This window comes from Hippopotamus amphibius, chromosome 5 (assembly GCF_030028045.1).
Source record: "Hippopotamus amphibius kiboko isolate mHipAmp2 chromosome 5, mHipAmp2.hap2, whole genome shotgun sequence".
Lineage (NCBI taxonomy): Eukaryota > Metazoa > Chordata > Mammalia > Artiodactyla > Hippopotamidae > Hippopotamus > Hippopotamus amphibius.
Window position 1 is genome coordinate 3,252,501 of NC_080190.1, and position 24,253 is coordinate 3,276,753.

General features: G+C 39.1%; 1 protein-coding gene across 7 annotated transcripts in view; it reads right to left on the minus strand.

The window, feature by feature from the left end:
- The window catches only part of MGMT (O-6-methylguanine-DNA methyltransferase), a 268,984-nt gene that overhangs the window by 96,228 nt on the left and 148,503 nt on the right, over positions 1-24,253 (minus strand). The gene's annotated exons all lie outside the window — the stretch shown is intronic.

Genomic DNA, 24,253 nt, shown 5'->3' on the forward strand with positions numbered 1-24,253 from the left:
CAGGGTGATGGTCAAAACCAGCCCTTCAGAGAAGGCCACACACGTGTGCTTCAAGGCCTGGCTTAGCAGCTGCATGGTGTTGGTCTCCAAGGCCAACCCACAGACAAGGGCTCTCCTATGCAAAGACTACCTGGCCTGAGCGTAGGGCCTTCCTTCACTTCAGGTTGCCATCTGAGAGCGGGTCCCATGCAGGGCCTGCCGCCTGGCCCGGGAACAAGGGGACAAAACAGACTCTGGCTCTGCCTTCATGGGACTGGCCACCCAGCGCAGAGAGGTGCGAAAAGCAAAACCGCACAAGTTAAAATGACAAAGTGCAGCCAGCCTTCACAAGAAGCAGGCCCAAGGTGGAGGCGCAGGGCAGAGGCACGGGCCCTGCTCAGTCTCCACAGTCCAGGCGCGCTGCGTGCCGCACTGACAGCTGCGCATTTCAACTTTTTCCAATTTAATCCTCACGACAGCCCTACCTGGCAGGTTTTACTTCCTTTGGATAGATGAGAAAACAACGGTCCAGGGGTTAAAATCAGAGGCCTTGTCCACTGTGACGAGAAGGAGTCAAGCACAGCACCTCTGGGGGCCTCCGCGGGCAGAGCCCAAGCACTCAAGTCTGTTTACAGGGCCTTCCACAGTGGGGCCTCCTTTCTCATGGCCTCCTCACCCTCGCGCCCTTTCCTTCCAGTCTCCTGCTGTGTCCACTTGACCTTCACGCCCCCAGACGGACCTTCCCGGATCTCGCCTGGGCTGCCTCCTTGTCCGTGAGCCACCCAGTGCGGTGGGCTATGGTTCTCACCACACCCCACAATCTGCTTTATCATCACTACTTTAATTGTCTGGCTTCCCTGAACGTTTACACCCTGTCTGTTCTTATTCCTTCATTTGCTCATTCAATGTACACTCACCAAACGTCTACCCTGTGCGCGACAGTGTTATAGGTGCCAGAGATACAGAGGAATGAGACCGACACAAACCCCCTAAAGCATTTGTTCTGGGGGAAGGGAACAATGGAACAGACCATAAACCCATAAATATGAATGAACAGTGTAGTGCCGACTGCTGTGAAGAACACAGCATGGTGATGGGTTGCAGCGTGACGGGTAGGTGGTGCCTCCCTTAGTGGGCAGGGAAGGCCTTTCTGAACAAGTGGTATCTGAGCAGAGGCAAGGGCTCCTGCAGGTAGAGTGAGGCCTGGGATGCAGGAGGGCACCCACAGTTTCCATGATGAAGGGATTAATGAGAGAAACCAAGAGCTCCTCAAAATACTCAAACGCCCATCGAAAGAAAGAGCGGTTTGGGAAGAAGAAGAAAACCTCAATCCAGGTCACTGCCCCATAAATAAAGGTCAAAATTTTGGTTAAAGAACTCTGTCAAATTTCTAACAAGTTGACATAAAAAGTATTCAAAGCCTTGATCTGCAGGACGCCACAGGATATGGGCTAGTTGTTAAGGCCAAACAGAGGATGCTGTGAACTCAGGCTCAGAAAGGCACCACCAAGAGCTTAAGTCAAGAGTCGCTTTAAAAGCTGAAGAAATCATTAAGTTCCTTTGTGAATGTGGAAGAAAGCAGTGTGCCGGTGCCCCTTCCTGCGAAACTGAACAGTCACGAGCTTGGGGTGGTTTCCACTGTGCAGAGTGTGGCGGCCAGGCCCTGCCCTCCCTAGAGAGAGGCCCTAGGAGAGCGGCGGCTCAGCTCCCGCACCGGCCCCGCCGCTGGCGCCGCCCCCTTCCCGGCATGTCTGTGCGCCCCGGCCCCGCTCACACGGGCTCTGTGCCTTTGAACCCTGCCCCTGGGTCTGTCGGCCCCGAGAGAGACGCTGCCACATCAAGGCCATGAAACTCAACACCTCTGCAACTCAAAGTTCTGTTTCTTTTCATGTTTTAAACATCTGACTTCTCCAAACTGCTCACTCCAGTCTTCCTCCTGGAGTCAAACTCCTCACTCTCTAGGAGATCTCTGACCAGCCAGGGCTGGCTCCGCCACGGCACACGCCCCCACTCTGGAGTGGGGGACACCTACACCTGCGTGGTCCCAAGTCAGCCCCAGCCGCAGGAGCAGGTGCAGGGGGAAAGCGGCGGGACAAAACATGACAGGGTCACCTGGTTTTCTAACAGGTTTCCACTTGGCTACAAACCCCCTTTTCTGTCCATAAATCATCAATAAAAATGGAGCTGCAGGTGTCACTCGGCCTTCTGCTACCCGACCTCCTCTACAGGCCACAGTCGGCACCTTAAGCTGCTGCCAGATGCTCTCCTGCCGACTGTGGGGGCTACGGACTGACCTAGGCTTCCCAGTCAGGGCTAGTGCTTGTCAATGGCTGTCACAGTGACCAGGGGATGCTACTGGCATTTAGTGAGGCGACGGTTGGCTCAAAGACTGGGACGTCTCAAATGCCATGGGTGTCTCCAGCTGAAAAACCCTAAAGCCAGCTCTGCTGACGCCTATGGGCTCACACTTAGGCAGTCATAAATTACCTGCAATCCCATCAACCAGAGATAACCACTTACTGAACATATTCCTTTCAGTCTTCTATTTTTAATCATTTAAATTTTCTTAAATTCAGGTGGGATGTTTATAATAAGGATCTTCCTTTGTTATAAAGATTCTTGAAAACATAGTTCTTAAAAAATTCAGAATGTTCCCGTGGGTAGATAAATCTTAATTTACTTAAAAGCCTCCCCACTGTGTGTGTGTGGGCATTCAGACTGTCTGCTTTTATTTTTGTAATCATGGCTTATCATAGAGATAAACCATGTATGCATCCCTTCCCCCCAGTTCGTGGTTATGTGAGGAAACCATCACAGAACTATTTAAGCGCTGCATTTTAATAAACAACTCTGTATTCTGGGAGACACCCGTCTGAGTGGAAAGGCTGTCTGAGTCCACTGCTAGCTGGTTCGGCTCCTGCCCAACAAGGGTTCTCATCATCTATTAATGGACTATTCTTCAAAAGTGGCCCTACCAGAATTAAGAGCAGAGTGCCTAGGAGGAAATAAGCCTTCATTTGTCTTGCAAATTAAACTCTATTAACCCCACAGGCTGCTCCTTGAACATGCTTCTAATATTAGTTACACTGCATACATTATGTAGATTTCATGTTTTCAGCATTATATTAGATGCAAAATGTTTTAAAATTCTAGAATATTTCTAAAACTAACCAAAAGAATTCTAATGTTCCAACATGCAGGGAGTTTGGAGAAAGAACATGTTAGTTTAATTCTGAGACTGTATGATGCTCAATTACATAGATTATAATTGTCAACTAAACATCAAAAAAATCAAAACCAGAAAATAGTCCAGTGAGTCGTTCTATTTGCTTAATTTTTTTTTTTTCAAAAGAGTGATCATGCACAAAGATGAAACTGCCTTAGTTTGAAAAATTTAAAGTTTGGTCTTGTGAGATATGACCTAAGAGGAAGTCTGAAATTCAGACTTCACCACTTTCTCTTGAAGAAATTATACGATCAGCTACCTTCTCATGCAGTTATCTATTTTCCAGTGACAGACTGACAGAATCGCTGTGGAATACTTGTAAAATTGGAACTTTTCCATACAATTGTGAGAATAGTTTATCAAGCTCTACAAAAAGCCCTGCTTATTTAGACTTTGAGTTTGATTGGCTTAAACCAACCAATATGGAGAGGATTAGACATCCTAATAACATTGAGTTTTCCAATCCAAGAACACAGACTGTCTTCTCCAATTACTAAGAAATCATTTTACTTGTTTCATTAGGGTTTTGTAATTTTAAACATACATATCCTGCAAATATGAATAGAAATTTATTTCATGATTTTTTTTGCTTTATTATAAAGGAAACTATATTTTAAAAACTTCTAATATTCATCATTAGTATACAGAAATACAGTTGGTTCTGTATGTTGAGTAGTTTTTTTGAAGATTCTTTTTGATTTTTATATGTAGATAGTTATGTCTTCTATAGAGACAGTTTTATTTCTTCCTTTTCCAAAATGTGTGTGCATGTGTATGTGTTTCTTGATATATTGGACTGGCCAGAACCTCCAGCTGAACAGGTGTAGTAAGAGTGGACGTCTTGCCTGGATTCTGATTTTTGGAGGTAAAGCATTCAATCCATCATCATTAGGTAGGCTGCATGTATTTCAGAGGTGCCATTTAAAAAAAAAATCAGGTTAAGAAATGTGTTTATATACATCTATTGAGATGATTAGAGCTTCATTTTTTTTTCTGCTGACGTGATGACTGATTTTAAATATTGAACAGTTTTACATTTCTGGGATAAACAACTTGGTCATGCTGCATCATCCTTTTTATATACTGTAGTTTCACAATTTGCTAATATTCTTGAGGATTTCTGCATCTGTGTTTATGAGGAATTTTCTTTGAATCACTTCATCTTGTTGTGGTATCAAGGTAATGCTGGCACCATAAAATGAGCTGAAAAGTGTTCTTTCCTTGTGTATTTCCCAGAAGAGTTTTTAGAGAATTGATATTATTTCTTCTATAAATGATTGGTAGAATTTATCAGTGAAGCCATCTGAGCTTAAATTTTCCTTTATGGGAAAGTTTCTTCTCTGCCAATTATTATAACAGATGTAAGGCTGTTTAGGCTCTCTTTCTTCTTGAGTGAGCTTTGATACGTGTGCCTTTTCAAAAAAGCAGTCCATTTATCTCAGTAGTCAAATGTCCCAGCACAGGTGTTCATGCCACATACTTCTTACCTTTTCAAGTTGGTAGGATTTGTAACAATGTTTCCTCTTTCATTCTTAACATTGTTAATCTGTGTCTTTTTTCTTGCTCTGACTAGGGACTTATTGGTTTTATTGATATTTTTAAAATAATCAGCTTTAGATTCATGGATATTTTCTAAATGTTTTTCTGTTTTCAATTTCATTGGTCTCTGTTCTTAACTGTACTACTCCTTCCTTCTGTCTGCCTTGGCTTCAATTTGTTCTTCTTCTTAAAGAAGCTTAGATCATTGTTTCGAGATCTTTTTCCCCTAATATAAACATTCGATGCTATAAATTTCCCTCAAAGCACAGTGTTAGCTACATCCCAGAACTTTTGATAGGCTTTCCCCTATGATGACTTCTCTCAACAGTGAGTTAATTTCAAATATTTTGGATTTCACCTATCTTTGTTACTAATAATTTAACCCCACTGTGGTGAAAGGGCTCAGAATATGATCCATCTTAGAAATGATCCTGTGTACTTGAACTGAACATGTATTTGGCTTCTGTTGAGTGGAGTAGTCTATAAATGTCAATTACAATGAGGTAGAAAAGAGTAGTGAAGTCTCCTCTTATAATTGTAGACTTGTCTATTTCTCCTCTTTTTGTTTCATATATTCTGTTGTTGGGTGCACAGCCATTTAAGAAGTGTCACATCTTTTTGGTGAATTAACCATTTTATCATTAGATAATGTATCTCTTTACCCCTGGTAATATTCTTTGTTTTAATATTCATCTAATGTTACTGAAGTCACTTCAGGTTTCTTTTTATTAATGTTTTCATGGTATATATCTTTTTACCTTTCTTATACCTTTAGTTCTGTCTTCCTATTTAAAGTGGGTTTCTTTCAGAGGGCACATATTTGTGTCTTGGTATCTGTTCCCCTCACAATTTTACAATTTCTGTTTGATAACTGGTGTACGTAGACTATTATCTTTAATATAATTATTGACATGACTGGAGTAAAATGTGCCATCTTGTTAGTTTTTTTTGCACTTGTTCCTTCTGTATTTTATTCCTTTTTTCTGTTTTACGCCTGATTTTGGACAAACAGCCACAATATCATCAGAGATGATTTCTTCCCCACAGAAAGCTTGCTTTGGGGCCTGTATACAAACATATTTGCTGAGATTAAAGAGATCTGATGAGTTTGTAGCCAAAAACTCATTAAAAGCTCACTGGCAGTAAGGAGGTACATCTGTTAAATCACACACTTTGTGGCATGTCTCTCAATACCTGGCTCTGGTTGTCTCATCCAGCCAGTGTGAACACTGTGTAAATAAGCAAAAGAGTTAAAGACACTAATATCTCTGGGAGAGCCACCAAGTCAAGGATGGTGAATACGACTCACATCACTTCTTTAATAAGGCAGTAGTGTCATCGAAGAACCTGAGGGGTAGGTATTACTCTAACGGGAGAATTAGGATGAAAAACCAGAGACTCAGAAAGGTTATAAAACATACCTAGTAAGTATTGTATAATATCTGTTCTGGAGTATCACAAGGTCTCCTCTTAAAGTTATGACTCCTTAGTCAAATATTTCTTAAAACAAAATACATAATTACTAGTTGACTTTATTAAGTAACATTATCATCCTGGGAAACATTCCAGTTAGTAATACTGTCAATGGTTTCCATACTAGTAAGCATTTATAAAAAGAAATATTCTTAAGGCCTTCTTCCTTTCCATCAATAAAGCTGCTATAGGTTGATTGAGCACCTACCCAGGCCATGTCTTAATGTACCTCACAGGATAGCTAAAGGAACAGACAGACAAGCCATGATTATTGGCTCTTCAAAGTATACTATAGCAAAAAATAGAAAAAATTCCTATTCATATACTCTGATCTCCTTGAAGGGTAGGGGAGGATTATTTGTTTCATGTGCTTATTTGGCTTTTACAGTCATCAAGTAATGTCCAAACACAAACAAATATCTGGGTTAAACTAACAAAAAGTGATCCTTGGTATTACAAATGCAAAAGTGCCTTTGTGTTAGTTCTTACATTATGATTGCTTTAATATACAGGTCTGGAGAGACACTGAGTTGATGTAAATTGTTTTATTTTCAACTCTGGCAATCAACAAATGTACATTTGACTGCTGTAGACAACTCTTAACCTGCTGGAAGATATGAAGAATGCCTTTCAATTTACAGCGTTTTTTCCCCATTATCCTTAAAATGATGACTGGCCTAGTATATGACTAACCAATATAAGCCAACAAACACATATTAAACGCTACCTATTTTGAGGGAGTTGATGTGCTAGAGAAAGCTGAGGAAGTAGAAGATAGTAGGGAGGCGTGATGAGATACAGAATGTTTACCTTGGTTGAAACTCAATTTACTGACTTGACTTAATTGAAAAATATAGAACCATCAACTATAAAATACATACTACTTTCAAGTACACATGGAGCATTTACCAAAATAAAATACATGCTAGAACACAAAATAAATCCAAATATTAAATGAAAGAAATCACACAGAATAGGTTGTCTGATCATGTGAATTAGAGTAGAAATAATACAAAGATAATAAGAAAAAATCCATATGTTTAGAAACTACATATGGATCAAAAAGGAAATGAAGAAATTTAAAAATATTTAAAGCAAATAATAGTACAATATATCAAAGCTCGCAAGATGCAGCTAAAACAGTATTTAGCAGGAAATTTATAACTTTAAGGACTGTATGTGAAAAGAAGCATAGCTGAACAATCAAAGATGTACCCTCTCTTCTAAGTAGCTAGGAAAAAAAAACAAATTAAACCTGAGGAAGGTAAAAAGGTAGAGATAATTTTTGAAAGAGTAAAATCAATAAAGCAGAAGCAGAGAAAAATAAAAATAGAGAAAAACCAAAGGAAAAGTTATTTTTGTTTTAAAGCATTAATAAAATGGGTAAGTCTCTTCCTGGATCCATGCCCATCCCCATCTGGCAGGGGTTGGAGTGGCGTGGAGGGGTAGGGAGGAAGAGAGGAGGAGGAAAGAGAGGAGTAGAGGGGAACACTACCCTTTTTCATAAATGAAAAAGGCTATATCACTACAGATGTTGAAGACACTAAAAAGAAAATAAGAATATTATGAACAGCTTTTACCAATAAATTGAATCGCTTAGATGAAATGGGCTAATTCGGTGAATAATACAAAATACAAGAACTGATTCAAGAAGAAAGAGAAAACATAAATAGCCATATTAATTGAAGAATTTGAATCTGCAATTAAAAACCTTACCCAAAAGAAATTTCAAGCCCAGAGGGATCAAATGCAAATTCTTTCAACTATTAAAACAATACAAATGGAAATCAGATGCAGAGTCTCTCAAGAACAGAGAAAGATGAAACAATTCCCATCTCGTTCCTGCTATATTTCTGACATCCACTCCTGGAAAATGCATTGAAAGAAGAAAAAATAAAAGTCAATAACTCTCATAACGTGGACACAAGATCCCCAATAAAATATTAACAAATCAACGTCCACAACATGTTAAGATATTAAATCACAACTAAGTTTCTTTTATTATAAAAGTGAAAAAATAATTTAACACTTAAAAAATGTAATTCACTACAGCAACCAAGGAAAAATAAGTCAATGCAGAAGAAAGATCTGATAAAATTCATCAATATACATTCACAATAAAAGCTCTCAGCAAACCAGAGATAGAAAGAAACTTCCTTATTCTGATAAATGATACCTGTTTTAAAAATCTGAAGAGTTAAATATTAAACCTGAATGGTGAAATATTGAATGCGTTCCCTCTGAAGTCATAAACAAGACAAAGATGTCTACACTCACCAATCTTATTCAACATTTTACACAGATGAAATGATTGCGTATATAGAAAATCCAAAAGAAAGTACAAAAATAGAATAAATGAATTTAGGAAGATCACGTGATAAAACATTAATATATAAAGCCAAGTTATAAAGTATACCAGCCAACAACTGGAAATTGGTAAAGAAAATAATACCATTTATGATAGCAACAATATAAAATATATTAGAATGCACTTAATAAAAAATGTAAAGACTTTTACACTAAAAAACCTAAAACTTTGTTGGCAGAAATTAAAGAATCAAATAAGTGAGGCAAATATCACATTTCTTAACCATAAGATATTAGTGATGTTGGACTACCCTTTAATGATCTGTGGAATCAACGTAATCCCGATCAAATTTCCAAGAGGCTTTAGGGGAGGGATTTGTTTTAATTACTGACAAGTTGATTAAAAAAATTTGTATGGGAATTCACAGGGCCTAGGATAGCCATAATAATAAAAAAGAACAAACTTCAGGAACTCATAACATCTCACTGCAAACCTGCAGGGTGACACTTCAACAACCATGATAGTATACTACTGGTGTAGGAATACAAGGATCAAGGAAACAGAAGAGAGAATCCAGAAACACACATACACATATGGCACCAATTGATTTTTGACACAAGTATCTAGGCAATTTAATGGAAAAAAGAAAGTTGGTGGAACAACTGAATAAACATATAGGAAGAAAAGGAAACTTGACTCCCTATATCACATCATAATTGAAAATAAATTTTACATCGGTTATAGGCTGAGGCATGAAAGATGGTAAAAAAATATTGAAAAAAACATAGCATCTTCGAGTCAGCAAGGAGTTTTTCAATGGGCAAAAAGACTATATATGGATGACCAATAGGCACATGAAAAGATGCTCAATATCATTACTCACTAGAAAAATTAAAACCACAGAATACTTCATAGTAATAAAATAGCTAAAACGAAAAAAGACTGACAATACCAAATAGGCACAAAAAAGAATTATCATATCTTGAGGATACAATTTTTTTTTTTAAAATGATTGGCAGTATCTACTAAAGCTGAACACATATCCAACGGCACCGTAATTTCACTCCTAGAGAATATCAGTAAGGACATACTCTAATACAACACTACCAACCAACTGCTGATAGTTGACATTTATAGACTACTTTATCCAACAACAGCAGAATACACATCCTGTTCAAACTCCCATGGAACATTCACCAAGACAGATAACATCCTGAGGCATATAACATACCTCAACAAATTTAAAATAGAAATCACAGAATGTCAGTTCTCAGACCATGATGGAGTTAAACTAGAAATCAATAAGAGAAAGAAAACTGAACCCCCTCACCCAAATATTTGGAGGGTAAACACACTTCTAACTAATACATGGTCAAAGAAAAAATTTCAAGATAAACTTTAAAATATTTTGAATTAAATGGAAATGGAAACACAACTTACTGAAATTTGTTGGATGCAGTGAAAGTACTGCTTAAGGGAAATTTATAGCAATGAATGCATATATTAGAAAAGAAGAGAGATCTAAAACCAATAATTTAACTTTATACCTTAGGAAACTAGAAAAATAACAGCAAATTGAAACCAAAGTAAACAGAAGAATGATTAGAGCATAAATCAATGGGGAAAAATGAACAAAATCAAAAGTTGGTTCTTGGTAAAGATCAACAAAATTGATAAGCCTCTAGCCAAGCTAAGAATTAAATACAGAGGGCATAAATTACTTATCTCAGAAATGAAAGGTGGAACAGCACCATAGATCCCATGGACATTAAAGTGATAGAGGAATACTATGAACAACAGCATGTCCACAGCGTGATAGCCTAGACAAAATGGACCAATTCTTTGAAAGACACCATCTGCCAAAACTCACACAAGAAGAAATAGATAATATGAACAGGCCTATATCTAGTAAAGAAATTTAATCAATAAATAATCAGTTTTCCAAAACAGAAAGCACCAGGCCCAGAGAGATTCACTGGTGAAATCTACCAAACATCTAAGGGAGAAATTATACCAAAATTCTACAATCTCTTTCAGAGGATAAAGGCAGAGGGAATACTTCCTAATTCATTCTATGAGTCTAGTATTACCCAAATACCAAAACCAGACAGAGACATTACAAAAAAACTGTAGACCGATATTGTCCATGAACACAGATACAAAAATCCACAACCAAATATTAGCACATCAAAAACAATAATGTATAAAAATATTTATACACCACAACCAACTGGGATTTATACCAGGTATGCAAGACTGGCTTCAACATTTGAAAATTAGTGTAATCTATTAAATCAAAATGCTGAAAAATAAAAATCACATGGTCATAACTGATGCAAAATAGCATGAGAAAATCCAACACCGATTCATGATAAACATACTCAGTAAACTAGGAAGAGAGAAGAACTGCCCTCAATTTGATAAAGAATGTCTACAAAACAACTACAGCTAATATCATACTTAATGGTGAGAAACTTGAAACTAAGGCAAGAATGTACCCTCTGACCATTCCTTTTCAACAATGAACAGGGAGTGCTAGCTACTGTAGTAAGACAAGAGGAGGAAATAAAAGCTATATAGATTGGTAAGCAAGGCATAAAACCATCTTTTTCATAGATGACATGATCATCTATGTAGCATATCCAAAACAACTGACCAAAAAACCTCCTGGAACTAATTATAGCAAGACTGAAGGACACAAGGTTAATATATAAATGGCAATCACCTTTCAAACTATCAGCAATAAACAAGTGAAATTTAAAATTAAAACCACAATACATTTACATTAGAACCGCCCCCCCCCCAAATGAAACAGGTATAAATCTAACAATACATGTACAAGATCTATACAAGGGAAACTACAAAATTCTGATAAACAAAATCAAAGAACTAAAGAAATGGACAGATATATTATGTTTATGGATGGGATGACTCAATATTGTCAAGATGTTAGTTCTTCCCAAATTGATCTAGAGAATCAGTGCGATCCCAATCAAAAGACCAGCAAGCTCTTCTGTGGCTATCAGCAACTTGATTCTACAGTTTATATGGACAGGCAAAAGACCCAGAATAGCCCTATACAACACTGAAGAAGAGTTGGAAGACTTACACTAACCAACCTCAAGACTTACTATACTGACACAGCAATCAAGATAGTGTGGTACTGGTGAAAAAATAGACAAATCGATTAATGGAACAGACTAGAGTGTCCAGAAATAGACCCACTTGAGTATAGTCAACTGATCTTTAACAAAAGAACAAAGGCAGTACAATGAAGAAAAGACAGTCTCTTCAACAGATAGTACTGGAACAACTGAACATCCACTTGCAAAACAAACAAACAAAAAAACGATCCAGACACAGACGTTACAGCCGTCTCAAAAATTAACTCCAGGTGGATCTTAGACCTAAATGTAAATCATAAAACTATATAATAGAGAAAACCTAGATAACCTTGGGTATGGTGATGACCTTTTAGATAAAACACCAAAGGCACAACCTGTGAAAGAAATAACTACTACACTGGACTTCCCTAAAATTAAAAACTTTTGCTCTGGGAAAGATAACATCAACAAAATAAGACAATCCACAGACTAAGAGAAAAAATTTGTAAAAGACCTTTGATAAAGGATTGATCTAAAATATATAAAGAACTCTTAAAATTCAACAGTAAGAAAACAAACAAACCTGATTAAAAAATAGGCCACAGACCTGAAGAGACACCTTCCCAAAGAAGATAAACGGACGGCAAAGTAAGCTATGGAAAGATGCTCCTTATCATAAGTCATCAAGGAAATGCAAATTAAAGCAATGAGATACCACTACACACCTGTTAGAATGGCCAACATCCTGAACAATGACAACAGGAAATGCTGGTGGGGATGTGGAGAAACAGGAACGTTCACTCACTGCTGTTGGGAATGCAAAATAGTACAGCCACTTTGGGAAACAGTTTGGTGGTTTCTTACAAAACTGAACACACTTTTACCATATAATCAGTAGTCAAGTTCTTTGGTATTTGCCCAATGGAGCTGAAAGCTTATGTCCATGCAAAAACTTGTACAAGGATGTTTATAGCAGCTTTATTCATAACTGCCAAAACCTGGAAGCAACCAAGGTTCTTTAGTAGGAGAAAGAATATATAAACTGATACACTCAGACAACGGAATATTATTCAGCACTAAAAAAAAGTGAACTATCACATCACGAGAAGACACGGAGTAAACGTAAATGCATATTACTAAGTGAAGAAATCAATCTGAAAAGGCTACATTATTATATGATTCCAAGTATATGACTTGTTGGAAAGGCAAAACTATGGAGACAGTAAAAAGATCAGTGGTTCCCAGGGGGTGAGAGATAAGAATGGATAAACAGGGGACCATGGAGGATTTATAGGGCACTCCAACAACTGTGTGCGGTGGATACAGATCATTATACATTTGTCCAAACACAAAGGGTCACCAATGATTAACCATAATGTAAACCATGGATTTGGGGTGAGTATGATGTGTGTATACATATATACCTATATCTCATACACATATATAACCATCTCTCTCTCTCTCCCTACCTACCTACATCTGGAGAACTGAACACAATATGTGTATGTGTTTTTGGAAGTTCCGTACACACGAATGTATCTATAATTATGATGCCTGGTTCCTTACACACTCATCACTGGACCATGTCATATTTTAAAATGAATGAAATATCTATGAACCCATTACCTAAACAAAAGCTAGAACTGGCACCCATCCACATAAGCCCCGTATGCCCCAACCTGTTCGCTGAGGTCTTCTTCCTCCTGATTACTACGTTCATTACTCACTCTCTTTTAAAAGCAGCCTCATTCTATCTAAACGATTTTCCAAAATTTATTTTGATTTCAGTTGTGTTTCATTTTATGAATAGAGCTGTACAAGATGTAATCCTTGAGGTTACTTTCTACAGTGACATTGTCGAAGCTCACCTATGCTGCCGCACATCACTGTAGACCACGTGCCTGCACTATGGTATAATCCTCTGCTGTCTACCAGGACACAGTTTGCTCAGTACCACACAGTATCCCTGCTGCTGACAGGCATGTGAACTGTTTCCACACCTTCTGATATTGTGAACAGCACTGCAAAAAACACTCTTTAGTATGGCTCTTGTATTTCTGCAAAATTTCTCTTGGTGGGTGTATACCTAGGTGAAAATCCAGTTGCAGTACACAATGCTCAATTCTTGTCCAAGTCCCTCATGTCAGCACTCCCGTGGGCAAGATGCGATGACCCTGCAGCTCTTTCCACTCGTCGGCACTGTCAGACCCCTTGGTTTTGGTCAACTGAAGGTGCGCATCATGGAATGCCACTGCTGTGACAGTTCCCTAAATCACCAGTGCCACTGAACATCTCTTTATGGGGCTACCAGAGATTCATGAATCTTCTGACATTGCATTTCTTGCACACCTGAAATAAACCTATCTCTTCTACACAATGTCAGATTTAACTTGCTATGGTATTTAGACTATTTTTCATCTGTTTTCATGAGTGAAACAGACCTGTAATGGTCACAGTATGTATATCTGAATTCCACATCAGGGCTATGCTGACCTCCTAGAATGACCAAGGTGGAGCACAGTCTTCATCTACTTTATTTTCTGTAAAAGTTAATGTGAAATTGGGATGTGTTTCAGAAATGGAAGAAATCAACTATTAAAACTGAGTCAGGTGGTTTTCTTTATGGGAAGATTTTAACCACTGCTTTTGAAGTTATAGAATTATTCAAGTGTTTCATTTATTTAAGCTATGATTTTTTTGGAGTTACGTGAATCTTGTCCAGGTTTTCAAAACTGTAATGTATACCTGTAGACATCAGGTTTTATTAACTTTTTAACCTCTAATTACTTTTCCTTTTCCTTAATAATATTATTCATATATGTCTCACATTTCTTTAACCAATTTTTTTCTTTTAAAGAACCAACTTCTGGCTTTATCTTTACTGTATTTTTATTTTGCATTTTGCTTATTTCTACTGCTATTTTATCTTTGCTTTAAGGTTTTTTCCCCCTTAATTTCTTAAAATGGATACTTCACCACCATATGTTCTTAAGATTCAAAATTATTATTATATTTTAACTTTCACTTATATGGCATTATATTTTGTTTACAATAATAGATTTTTATTTGTTTTATTAATTATGTAGTGACCCTTCTATTGCTAACAATACAGTTTCTCTTAGAGCCCATTTTATACATGAATACATAACCAGTATTTTCCTAGTATGCTCATTCCACCCATTCTTTTTTTTGTTTTTTTTAAATAAATTTATTTATTTATTTTATTGGCTGTGTTGGGTCTTTTTTGCTGTGTGCGGGCTTTCTTTTTAGTTGCGGTGAGTGGGGGCTACTCTTCGTTGTGGTGCGCGGGCTCCTCATTGCCGTGGCTTCTCTTGTTGCGGAGCACGGGCTCTAGACACGTGGGCGTCAGTATCTGCAGCATATGGGCTCAAGAGTTGTGCCTCATGGGCTCTAAAGTGCAGGCTCAATAGTTGTGGCGCACGGGCTTAGTTGCTCCACGGCATGTGGGATCTTCCTGGAGCAGGGATTGAACCCATGTCCCCTGCATTGGCAGGTGGATTCTCAAACACTGCACTACCCAGAAAGCCCTTATTTAAATGTATTTATTTATTTGGCTGTACCAGGTCTGGTTGTGGCACACGGGTGTGGGCTCTTAGCTGCAGCATGTGGGATCTAGTTCCCTGACCAGGGATTGAACTTGGGCCCCCTGCAATGGGAGTGTAGAGTCTTAACCACTGGACCACTAGGGAAGTCCCTCACCCATTTACTCTTAAAGTCTGAACATTTAATATATCCCTCATAAGTGGTATATACTTATATTCAACCTATCAATCTTTGTCTTTTTTATTGATAAGTTTAGTTCATTCACATTTATTGTAATCATTATGTTGAGGCCTGCCTGTATATAAGAGAATATTTTTATCAAGCCCTCTTATTTTAAACTTTGAGCTGGGTATGAAATTCTGTGTTCTCTAAGTTGTTTTCCTTTAACACATTGAAACAGTCCTCCATTGTCTTTTTATATTCAGTGCTGCTGTTGAAAAATCTGAAGTCAATATGATCACTGGTCTTCTACATGTGCTCTCCTTTTCTCTTTCTGTAGTATTTTAGAACTTTCTCTCTGATGTCCTTAAATTGCACTATGATAGACCTAGATGTCAGTTTTCCCTTCTCTTGGCTCTCTGGTATTCTCTTGGACCTTTTATTCTGAGGTCTTTCATCTCTTCTTAATTCCAGGAAATTTACATCCATTATATCTCCAAGCATTTCATCCTGGAAGGAATGTGCGATGGGAGACATGAACCTGTTGTTAACAGTTGTTCTTTAGTCCTCTAGGGACTCTCACAGAGAAGCAGACACGTTCCTCTTCAGGGAAGAGGCTGAGCCACAGGCTCATTCTAAACACACCAAACACTGCTATGTCTCAGAGGTTTAGATGCAGTTAGTGGAACCAGTGACACACTTCTTTCTGCGAGTATGCAAAGGAGAGATGACTGGGCTCACGCGCCTCTTCAACAACCATCCATCCATCACCTTTTGATGGATGAAGGAAACGCGTGTCCATCTAAGATGCAGGCCAGAGCCTGGGGTGAGTCAGGAGCTGTGAGGAGGACAAATGCAAGCAGGCACTCACTCCAGGGCCCTGTGGTGCAGCGTTGGCGCCTGTTGTATTGGTTTGCTAGGACTGCCATAAGGAAGTACCACAGGCTGCGTAGCTTAACAACAAAAACTTATTTTTTTTCTCACAGATCTGGAGGTTGGACGTGCAAATTCAAGGAGTCAGCAGGGTCTATTTCGTTCTGAGGCATCTCTCCTTGGCTTGCAGACAGCCACCTTCTTGCTGCCTCTTCTCACAGTCGTCTGTCTCACGCACAACAACCTGTGGCATCTCTGTGTCCTAATATTCTGTTCTTACAAGACGCCAGTCAGACTGGATCAAAGCCCACCCTATCAGTCTCATTTTATTTTAATCACTTCTTCATAGGCCTTATCTCCAAATGCAGTCTGTACTTTCAGGTAGTTAGGGCTAGAGCCCCACCATATGAATTTTGGGGGACACAATTCAGTACACAACACTTGCACAAACCTGAGAGTGAGCACCTCCTTAAATGTGGCCCCCTAGGCTGGTCTCCTGTCTCACTTAGTCCCAGCCCTGCCGGTTCATTCAGCCAGAAAAGAAGAAAGAAACCAGCCTGTATTGAGCATGTACATGGACACTCAGAAGAGCCATATGAGGAACCATGATCTCAGGATGTCTCAGCTACCAAGGGTTCCAGCAGAGAGGCAGAGCCCACTGCACAGGGCACTCCACTCTGTCAAGAGTCCTGCAGCCACAGGACACTGTAGGCGCACTTGCACCACAGGCTAGTAAGGCATATTCCTTGTCCACTTCTCAGCAGTTTTCTATTCGAGGGACACTAGGCCTCCCTGGGAATGACAACACTGTGGAGGGCACTGATTAAGAGGTGGGAACTCCACTTACACCCAGTGGAGTTTTCAGATATACATCATGTCACCTATCACAACACACTAATTAGTGACAAGTGGTGCAAGTCATTGAAAATGTAAAACATTTAAGAAACAAAAACACTTTTATTTAAGAGAAGCAACTCTTAGAAAACCCTACAAGTTTACCAAGATTTAGACAAGTCAAGTGTGGCTGCTCTTGTCAATTTAAACTCGGCTCTATAATGAGAAAGCATACCTTTCAGCATGCACTTAACGAGTTTAAAACCTAACTGATAACTTGCATAACTCATAACTGATAACTACTAACTGTAGACCACTTTTCAACTGCATAACATCTGACTTACTCAAAAGATTATCTACTTTGTTTTGCTCACATACATTTCCTAAATATTTCCTTACAAATGCAAATGTGAACAAGGCCTCATTGAAGATAAAATGTTGTAATCTCAAAAACGATTTTCATTCTGGAGGGAAACGGGCATCCACAAGACAACAGAACTCAGAGTAAATCACCAATATGATACTGAGAGCTTTTCCTTTAAATACGAGACAAGAATGCCCATCATCACAACCTCTATTCAAAACTGTACTAAGAGATCTTAGCCAGAGAAGCCAAGACAAAGAAAAATAAACAAGAGATATAATTCAAAAACGAAGAACTATAAGCATTAAGGTCTGCGTTCAGCAACAGCTGCTGGTTGCCTGGAGATACAGCACAGGTATGGTTCACTCCACGTTGGGCTACAAGCCTAACTGACACAGAGGCCCATTTTCAACGGTATGAACAAGGACAATCTCCTAAAAGCTGTCATTTATTGAGTGCCTGCTGGGCACTGGCATCTGTGCTGCTGATGTGTTAACACACCCCATCTTCAACAATCCCAAGAGAGTTTGTATCCAAGGTTAGTAAGCCAATGCCCCAACCTGGACCTCAGTGAAAAGACACTGCACTTTTGGGGTTTCTCTACTGCAGAAATTTTAACCATGGAGTAAAATGTTGTGATGATAAACTTTTTACTTCATAGATGCACTTCTTAGCACTAAGAAATTTACAAACCCTAGCCTACTTAAAGAAAACAAAAAAGATAAAAGGATAACTCAGAAAACCAAATTTACTTCTTCACACTGTGTTTGGTACAGAGAATGCAAATCTACTCCCCATGTACACCTTGTTGCCGTATACAGCAGGGTTTCTCCTTGTGACCCATTTGTAAGAAGTTTTTTTATTCTTTTCTCTGAGGAATGCAGCTCTTGTCTTCATGTACTTTTTTTTCACATATGTTCTAGTTTACACTATGAGAAACACTTGGAAATAAGGCAAAAATTCAATAATTATCAGGCAGTTTAGTGGAAACCAATTACTTAATACTGTAATATCTTAACTTTAAATTAAATTATTCACTTGAAAATAATTTTAAAAAACAACACCTAAGCACTTCTGTTTCTAGGCAAGACAGAATGAGTAACAGGGGCAAGATTTATTCCCCCACCTAAAATAAACAAAAAAGAAAAAGTAGACAAAGTATATGAAACAACAGTTTCAGACACTGGATAGCCAAGCAGAATGACCTATGAGACATGGGAAACAAGTGTGGTGGACGCCATGGTGGCCCAGCTCATTGCTTTGAGCATTTCCAGGTCATGGTGTCCAGCAGGGTACATAGGCAGAGAATGCTGCCCTCCCTGAAGAGGTGCAGCTGTGGACCCAGGAGACCAGGGCAGGCAGAGTCTGCAGGACAGAAGTGGACGCAGCACAGAAAAAGGACTCTGGTGGCCTACCTCAAGTATTCACAGAGTACTAGCTGCACATTCACGTGAGGAAACTACACCGCACTGAGGAAAGATGAGAGAGCAGTGAAGATGCTCCTGCAGGGCTGGAGATCCTCGTAATTCATGCAGCATTAGGGAGGATGCCCCTGTCTTGCCCTAGGATGAACACTGCTCTCATTTTACCTAACAGATGTTAAAAGCAAGACCCAAAAGAGTCAAGTTATTTCAAGAAATTTAACTGCATTTCAGAGCAAAGCTCAAGAATATTTATTAGAATGCAAAAATATCCTGCACCCAAGTTAAAATTCACAATGCCAGGCATTCAATCGAGGATTACCAGGCATGAAAAAAGCAGGAAAATGTGATCCATTATGATAAGAAACAACCTTTCGAAAACAACCTAGAACAGATGTTAAAATTAGACAAGGATGGACCTAGAGACTGTTATACAGAGTGAAGTGAGTCAGAAAGAGAAAAACAAGTATCGTATATTAACACATATATGCAGAATATAGAAAAATGGTACAAATCAACTGGTTTGCAAGGCAGAAATAGAGACACAGATGTGGAGAACAAACATATGGACACTAACTGGGGAAAGCGAGGGGGGTTGGGGTGGCATGAATTGGGTGATTGGGATTGCCATATATACATTATTAATAAGAAAAAAAATATCAAATTGTACACTCTGGATATATGCAGTTTATTGTATGTCAATTGTGTCTCAATAAAAGTTCTTAAAGAAAAAAAATAAGACAAGGACACAAACACAGTTATTGTAAATTTTTCAGATGTTCAAAAAGTTAGAATTGTAGAGTATGGAAATAAAAACAAATAGAACTTATAGGGATGAAAACTACAAAATCTAAGATGAAAAATACACTAGATGGGAATAACAGCAGATTAGACACTCCAGAAGAAAAGATTAGTGAACTTGAATACTTACAGGAACCATTCAAAATGGACAGAGCAGGAAAGAAGATTCAAAAAGGAAGAAAAGAAGGAACATTAGTGAACTGTGGGACAACTCCAAGAAAGCTTATATAGGTATAACAGGAGTTTCTGAAAGGGAGGAAAAGAGAAAACATATTTGAATGGATAATGGACAAAATATTTCCAAACTTAATACAAACTATGAATGCACAGATCCAAGCTGGTCAATGAAACCAAGTTCAAGAAACATGAAGAGAACTACACCAAGACCCATCATAACCAAATTTCTCAAAAGCTTTGAGAAAAAGTCTTATACGTAGCCAGAGGGAAAAAAGACACATTTACGTAGAGAAGAACAAAAAAGTACTGACAGCAGAGCTCTTGCTGGAAACAGAGCAAACAAGGAGACAGTGGAGCAAAATCTATAAAGCAGACAGGAAAAAAGCTGTCAGTCTAGAATTCTATACCCAGTGAAAATGCCTTTCAATATCAAGGAGCAATGAAGACTTTCTGGACATATAAAAGCTCTAAGAATTCACCTCCAGCAGACTGCCACTGTGAGAAACGTTCACAGAAATCCTCAGGCAGAAGGAAATGATGCCAGGTGGAACACGGATCTAAACAGAAGGAAGAGCAAGGACCCTTTATTGGGACACAGCCAGGCTCACCACTTATACATCGTCTGTGGCTGCTTTTGACCAACGGCAGAGAAGAGTAGCTGAGACAGGCTACAGATGGCAAAGCCCCAAACAGTTACTGTCTAGCTCTTTACAGATATTTATTGATGCAATATTAGACAAACCCACTTTAATTTAAAATTATTCGCCCTTTAGTATCTGTGTACCGGCTACTCTCTCTCTTTTTTAAATATACGCAAAAAGTGATTTCTGGAAGGACGTTCACCAAATGTCAGAATGTTTATTTTTGAAGATGGAGGATAGGAGGTGATCTGTCATTTTTATTTTGCTTTCTTACATTGCTTACATTTTAAAAAGAAGTATATGCCATTTTTATAAAACAAAGCCATTAGTCTTAAAAAAATAATATAGCTGTATTATATGAAAATTTTAAACAGACAGGGAAAACAGGAACTTCCTTGATCTTCACCACTAAGACAACATTACTGCCACTTTAGAGTATTCTTGTCAAGCGTTTTTTTCATGTTGCATAGTTGTAGCTGTAATGTACATGCCGTTTAGCGTCTTAATTTGCTTCTTCATTTAATTTACCACGCCGACAGTTTCACAGGTACTTGGACACTGACTGTGTTTGGTGAGACACATGTGGTGTTGTTTTCTAAATTATTTCACTATTGTTGGACATTTAGGTTTGTTTCTATTTTTCTCTATGATAAGTGACACTGCAATGTATATAGCTTTTTCTCTGTTTTGTGTTTTCTCTTGAAAATGCATTTTACGAGTGAGAATCCTGAATCAAAGGATTTTCACAATTTCCATCTGCGTGCATATGGCCCCAGGACTGACAGCAAATCACAGCACCAGCAGCATCATATGAAAACACACCAGTTGCAGCCCATCCTGGAACATACGGCACATTTTTATTTACATTTTTTCCAATTTAATTGTGAAAAAACGGCGTAACATGTTCAGAAAATATTTTCAGATATAAGAGTTAAGCAGTTATTTTCAAAGTGCTATACTGAAATGACGTTTTCCCCTGACTTCACTTATTCTGTTGCACACAGACACTCCTGGGCAACCCGTCCAGTTCTCTTGGCAGCATGAGACACAGGACCAATCACCATCAAAGGAGAGGATCCCAGACAACTCTCAGAGCACCCAGTCACGCCCAGAACAAAGACCCTCCTTCACGCCACTCTCTCCCACGGCCGGGTGAACGACTCTTTCCTCCGACCGCCAAAGTGTGCACAAATACTCCCCAAATCACCTAAGAAGCAGCCTGGTTTCCTCACAGAGCCGTGCACAAGGGTCTGGCTCATTTACCAAGCCTGACACACACTCAGCACTCAACACTTTGACGTCTGTGGTAAAAACGAAGGAATCGCTAACGCTGAGGTTAAAAATCACCCTGGTCTTCAATCACATTCACTCCAAAATCCGCCGGCATTTTTGTCCTACACTGAGGGGTGACATCTTAAAACGCTCACTGTAATCCTTCTGAACCTCAGTCTCTTTGTTTGTGACACAGTGGCCTGCCTGCCTGCCTCACGGGGCCACTGTGCCAATCAAATGAGACATGCCATTAGAAAGTGCTTTATCAACTCTGAAGCAACCCACATGCAATTAACTTGGAGAACGGTATAGCAATAAAACCCGGCACAGTTAAAAATGAAGATACCCCAAATAACTAATCACAGGGTATTAAATTATGTTCAATAAATTATGATAACATCTGTAAGGCAGGCTACTACATATCCAATAAAAGTAATATCTAATGATATGGAATAATACATGTGTTGTATGAAAAGGCACATCACATTACATTAAATGCAACGTGATCCATATTGCACCAAAGCTTGTATACTGTATGAATGAAAAAGCCAGCAGGGCTGATAAAACACAAATATCAGTTATATCTGTGACGGGGATATGAATGACTGTCTCTATCCTTTTTTATTTTCAGCACTGAACACGTATACCTTTTATAATCTCAAAAAACCATAAAACCATATGCACACATAAGCCATCATGGTTATAAAGGTAAATAACCCTGAAACGGTAAACGCTGTAGAAGCTGACATCTGTCAGAACGGTCCCTGCCCTGAATCTTCCATTCCTCTGTCTCATCACTTGAACCGCGTGCGGCAGCATGCATGGCATATTCAGTCAACTAGCTACCATCTGGCTCTTCAGCACGGTTTATGAGAACAGAGAGCTAAACTTTCGTCTCTGCTTTGCAAAAAAATCACTGTCTACCCTGAAATGGGACCACAAAAATCTTGGGCCATGCCGTCACAGGTGAGCTACAAATTCCTAACAAGTGGGGATATGTATTGGTTATGAAGTCAGACTGGTCCTAACATAAAAAGTCAAGAAACAAAATATATAACCTAGAAACACGGATGGAAAATACAAGCCACAAACTACCTCCTCTGACTTTATGATCATATTGCTACTGATGAGCTTTGAGATTTCAAGGAATTTTTCTCCTATTGTTTTCATTAAAAACAAAACAAGTACAAATTTGTATTTCTGGACAGCAATGTACTGGTCTAAAGTATTTACAAAATAAAGCAACTATTTTTAAAGTGAGTCATTTTTTTTTTAAACAGACAGCATCAGAAGCAACCTGGCCTTCTTTTTTCTTTTTTTTTTTTCAGTATGAGCATGTTAGCGCAATGAAACAACTCACACAATGACTCCACCTTCTGATGGCACTTTACCCAGTAACTGGTACTTAGTAGCCCTCGCCAGCTCACCATTAAAAGTGGATTATTTTATTGATCACAACACCTTGAGAAAAGCGTCTCAGCTCTGCCCATGAAAATCTTCCTTCTGTCTTCTTTTTCTATCAGTTCTAAGTGTCTCATCCATCCAAGTGCATTCAACCTTACATGCACTAACAAAGTAAAGGTAATTGAGTCTCGAGATGAATCTTAAACAGTGCAAAGAGTTCATCTTCTAGGGCTCAGGAGCTTTATGTGCACAAAAATGTTTTGGTTATTTTTCCTAAAAGCAAAGGGGAAAGGGAGATGGAAATCTCAGCCTGCAAGACAGTTGATTTCAAAGGAAGGGTTAATATCTTCCCTTGCATCCAGCCATGAGCTACACCAAAGAGCCCCTCACGGCATGAGATGGGAAGACATTTCACTTGATGTTGCTCAAATCCAACTTTTAAATTGCCCTTCAGAGGAATCTCTAGGCAGACAAGCCGACCTTCTACCGGGAGATCAAAGAGAAGAGGAATCACAGTGGCCAGGCCCTTTCATGTGGACAGACAACACCCGTGCCGGCACCTGTTGCTCCTCAGGGGGTGCGATGTTGAGAGAATCACATATTAACTAAGCGTGTCGAGGACCTGGTGCACGCAGAAGGTGGACGCGGCCAGCCGGCCGGAGGCGGAGACACACCCTGATTAACCAGGCAAAGAACCCAGCAGCAAACCAACTGCCCACTTTCTCCCAATGGTTTCTGGCAAAGGTCCGCTGCTCCAGGGTCACATATATGAACCTGAGGGCGTGGGCAGCTCTCTGACATGTTACTTAGTGTTTTCCTGAAAAGAAACAATCACCTGACACACTGCATTTTCCTTTTGGACTACTGGGTAATTTAATGCTCACAAGGAGAGATGGTGGAAGCATTCCCGGCAAGTCCAGAAACACACCTCCACTGGCCTTGTCACACCTTCCAAGTCCCGCCACCAGGCCTCTCACCTGTGAAAGCCTGCACTGTGGTTCTGAGCTACGGGAAAACATCCACTTGGGATTCAGCCGAGATCATGAATGCGCTTTATTTGTGAGCCACGGCAGAAACGCAGACTGACTTAACTTCTCCCTAAAGACCATCCATG